Source organism: Ochotona princeps, chromosome 3, assembly GCF_030435755.1.
Source record: "Ochotona princeps isolate mOchPri1 chromosome 3, mOchPri1.hap1, whole genome shotgun sequence".
Taxonomy (NCBI): domain Eukaryota; kingdom Metazoa; phylum Chordata; class Mammalia; order Lagomorpha; family Ochotonidae; genus Ochotona; species Ochotona princeps.
Window position 1 is genome coordinate 70782950 of NC_080834.1, and position 4607 is coordinate 70787556.

Below are 4607 nucleotides of genomic sequence, written 5' to 3' on the forward strand. Positions count from 1 at the left end.
AAGATATGCTTTTGATTAATAATTCTACTCTATTGCCCTCTTAACACGATGAACAGAACCCTGAGGACCAAGCAGTGACGGGCACACACACACACACACACACACACACACCTGCAGGCTGCCCTCTGGGACCCATATGGGTCGCACAGCAGCCAGCTGAGAACCCCTTCCTGCGTTTTCCTATGGATTCCAGGACACAGGTAGGAAGGAAGTGGCTCAGAATTCATGTGGCAAGCACGGGGGACCCAGTCAGCTTCGTCTCAGTTCTGGGTTTTCTACCTTCTTGCCCAACTGCCCTTCTCTCTTCCCATAACCGTGTTCTTCCTGATGTTCATGATCAGCCTTCTGGCATGTGTTCTGTAGTCCACGGGCTTCGCTTCCATCATGGTGGCCTTAATTCGAGACTCATCTTTGTAGGTCTCTAGTTTGACTCAGATTCGGAACGTGAAAGATCAAAAAGTTGGCATTCTGGAAAACTTCAAAAGCCTGTTCATTCTTCTCTCTCAGCTCCCCAAAGTAAGTGTTGTTTTGTCCTAGGATGGCCTCAGGGGACTCCTGGAAGCAAGTCACCCACTGATTCTCCTGAAAGTCTACAATGTTTGCCTACAGGATCATGCAGTACTTGAACTTGGGGAACTCTGTCGCACTTTTCACAGCTGTATAGCCCGTTCTGCTGATCGATCACATACTTGTTGCAGGTCTGATTTGGGCAGGTCTGGTACATACCATTCTCCTTGTGCAGACACACCACGGTGGCCACCGATCTGAAGTAGTCAGCCTTGTCCCCTTGGACCAGGTTCTCCAATTTTACTTTGTACAAGGTCTTCCAGTTGGCGTTGCTCCCACTGTTCTTCCACTAGCAAGGTCAGAGATGGAAACACCATCCAAGACTTGCCCTTCTGAGTCGAACCAGTCATGAAGCTGATAGTCCTCCAGGATGTCAGAGTTCACAATGATAGTGCTTGAAGACAGGACGGACAAGATCGGCCACCAAAGTCAGAACCTGGACTCCTTTGATGGCTAGCACAGGGGTCTCGAGCCATCAAATCTGTCAGCGTCTTCTCCCCACAGAGTAGCAGTCACCACTTTCCCTGACATGACCATCTGATAGGCATCTATCTTGGCAACTTCTCTGTTGTTGGACTTCACAGTGATTTTAGTGGCATCCTTGTAGCTCTTGCAGGTCCCAATTATGTCCACGAGCGAATCCTTAGACTTACTCTTCAGGGCGTTGACCCCCGTGAAGTTAAACTGGATTGTGGGCAAATGGTCATTACTGAAGGTCATCTCCTAGTCATTTTTAACAGCTGTGAACAGTTTGTTAACGATCTTCAGGGTGCCTTTTTGAGAAACAATACACCTTGTTCACTTCGATAAGAGGAAAGAATTTGCCCACCTGGTCATTAAAAGCAGTAGCTCTGGTTTCACCATTTTCCATCAGCCAGCTCAACGGAGCACAGCTTCCCTTCTCAACGGAGCACAGCTTCCCTTCCCCTCTGGAATTGCCCAGGGTCCAGAGCTGGCTTTAGTTGGTGACACGGGCACAAAAAATCCACTTGGACGGGTAGAGGGTGAGACTGGCGATGGGACCACTCTGGACTGTGTTCCTCCAAAAGTGTTCATCAGACTTTCACCTCTGACTTGCCCAAAGGTCTTGGAGGCACCAAAAGACTTAGATATTGGGGGGCGGGAAGGGCATTCCTGAGCTCTGGTTCCGTTGCTGGGGCTTGCTGGCCTGGGGATTGGCTGCTGGAACCAGAGCCGGAGTTGGAACTGCCTGCTGTTGGCTGTGTCCTACATTAAACAGCACTGTATTGCGGATCTTTACTCCAACTTCATCAGCTGATTCCAGAACTTCCAGCTTCATCAAAATAACCACTCTCCCTCCATCTTTCAGCATGTTAACAAGGAATCGGTTAACCTGGCAAATACAGTTGCTGGATAACTGTTCTTTCTCAACAGGAGGGTTCAACTGTGTTGCCAACATGAAAGACAATAGGCTATTCAATCCATCACTCATGAGCAGTCAATAACGGAGTGGGCTGTTCCCCGTCGTAATGGGGCGGATGTTAATGACCTGGAGGGTGGGCTTGATGGACGTGTCCCCCTGCTGCATTATGGCCGCAATGACCCCCTCACTCAAGTGGCCCGCCACCTGAGTTGGTGCTCCGCCACACCAGCTGTTGCTCTTGAGACTCGCAGCAGTCCAGTATAAACTTCTGGGCAGCTATTTTTTTTTTTTTTTTTTTTTTTGGAAAGGCAGATTTTTACACGGAGGAGATACAAAGATGTTCCATCTGCTGGTTCATTCCCCAAGTGGCCACATAGCTAGAGCTGAGCCATTCAAAAGCCGGGAGCTAGAAACTTCTTCCAGGTCTCCCACACAAGCGTAGCATCTCAAAGACTTGGACCATCCTCTGCTGTTTTTCGAGGCCATTAACAGGGAATGGAATAAGAAGTGGAGCAGCCAGGCCAGCAGCTAGCACCCAGATGGCATCCAGGTGCCTGCAGTGGAGAGTTTGCCAATTGAGTCATCACACTGGACTCTTTCAAAGTTTCTTTGAATGAAATAAAGCTCATATGCTGAGAGAGGAGAGAAAATGGATTCATATAAAGTGCTTGAATCAATTAAAAAAAATTAGAAGAGAAATGTAAATAAAACACAAAACAAATGAGTAGCATGCTATAACAAATAGAACATATGTTAAGCCAAACGTGTCACAAATAACTTTGCAGCTAATATCTTAAATCTACCATTTAAAATATAAGGAGAATCACAACACTCAAAAACCAAGACCTAAATACTTACTGTCTGCAAAAAACTCACATGAAATATAAAGACAAATAAAGTAAAAAAAAAGAATATAGATACAGAGAATAAACGGCACTAAAATTAGTCCAAAGACTGTCATTTTTACTATTCAGGTAGAAATGGTGAGTTCGCAAACAAGACATGGCAATTACATCAGTTATAAAATAAGCAGTTTGAAAACCAGCCTAGTGAAAGAGATGGATCTATTCTAAGTGAAGGCTTGTACATCTTTTATTGGGAATTATAAATCCAGCAAGCTGAAACTCTGAAAGGACACAGTTGAACGTGACTACACCATCACTTAATTGAATATATTTCTACAGACAATTCATTAAACAAAACATAATATACTATCCTTTCAAACTCATTTGGAATATTTACCAAGACAAACCATATTTTCTATCATAAAGCTTATCTTAAAAACGTTCAAAAAGTAGAAAAGATATGATATCAAAAATGGAATTAATATAGAAATTTAAAACATGAAGACATTTGGAAATACCCCAAATGTATGAATTATAAAATTATTTTCTAAAAAATGCAAAACAAACAACAAAACTCTCAGGACACATAAAGTATTGCGAATTAAGGTAAAAATAAAACAAGCTTGTGAAAGCTTTCAGAAAAGAGAAATAAATGTTTATAGAGAAATATCTATGCCATTTAATACAAGCATTAGAAGGGAAGAGAGCTGAAAAATTTAGGGAATTAGACAATGAAATTGCAATTAAAGTAAATAAATCTTAAAAAAGAAAAAGGAAAAGGAAAAGAAAAAAAAAGAAATTCACTTAATCCAAGTTGAAATTTTTTTTGGAAAACTCAGAAAATTTTATGTCTTTTAATTGCATTTAATAACATAACCTAGCTTGGTTTTACTTGTTTTAATAGACTCAATGAATTAATCTAGACTTTTAGAATAATCAACAAGAATAACATGAGAAATCTCTTTAAATTATAATGTTAGGAAATCCTTTCCCACATGGAAATAACTTTTCCATCAAATTTCTGTATCAAGAATTGACTGTAAAAACATAGAAAGCAAAATCATCTGAATAATGAAAACACGTATTGCAATTTGAAGCTAACAGATAACAACCCGTTCTATCATTCCTTGATTTACTGTTTCATTCTGCAGCAAACACAAACACAAATATTGGGAGACATACACAAATGTAAAATATTTTTGTTAATCTAGAGTAACTTGTATAGCATAAAAGAACACTGTGTCTCAGTGGCTCCTTTATCTATCTATCTATCTATCTATCTATCTATCTATCTATCTATCTATATCTATCTATCTATCTTTGTTTTCCACCATGCATATTGCAGCTGTGTTTGTCCGATTCCCTCTGCTTCTTCCGTGCTCATATTCCCCTCCTCCCTTTTGTCCTCTTGTCATCACAATAGTAGGGTCTTTTAATGCAAGTTAGAAATCTAATTTTCAGGCCTGGCACGATAGTGTAGTGGTTAAAGTCCTCGCCTCGCACACGCTGGGATCACATATGGGTGCCGGTTCTAATCCCGGTGGCCCTGCTTCCCATCCAGCTCCCTGCCTGTGGCCTGCCTGTGTTGAGGACAGCCCAAAGCCTTGGGACCCTGCACTCATGTGGGAGACCGGGAAGAGCTCCTGGCTTCTGGCTTCGGATTGGCTCAGCTGCAACTGTTGCAGCAGCTTGGGGAGTGAACCATTGGAAGGAAGATCTTCCTCTCTGTCTCTCCTCCTCTGTATATCAGCCTTTCCAATAAAAAGAAATAATTCTTACAAAAAAAAAAAAGAAATCTAACTTTCTGATAT

General features: G+C 42.0%; 1 pseudogene; it reads right to left on the reverse strand.

Annotated features, from left to right (window-relative positions):
• Positions 1-275: 275 nt before the first annotated feature.
• LOC101516374 (replication protein A 70 kDa DNA-binding subunit-like) lies at positions 276-2149 on the reverse strand (annotated as a pseudogene).
• Positions 2150-4607: the final 2458 nt, after the last annotated feature.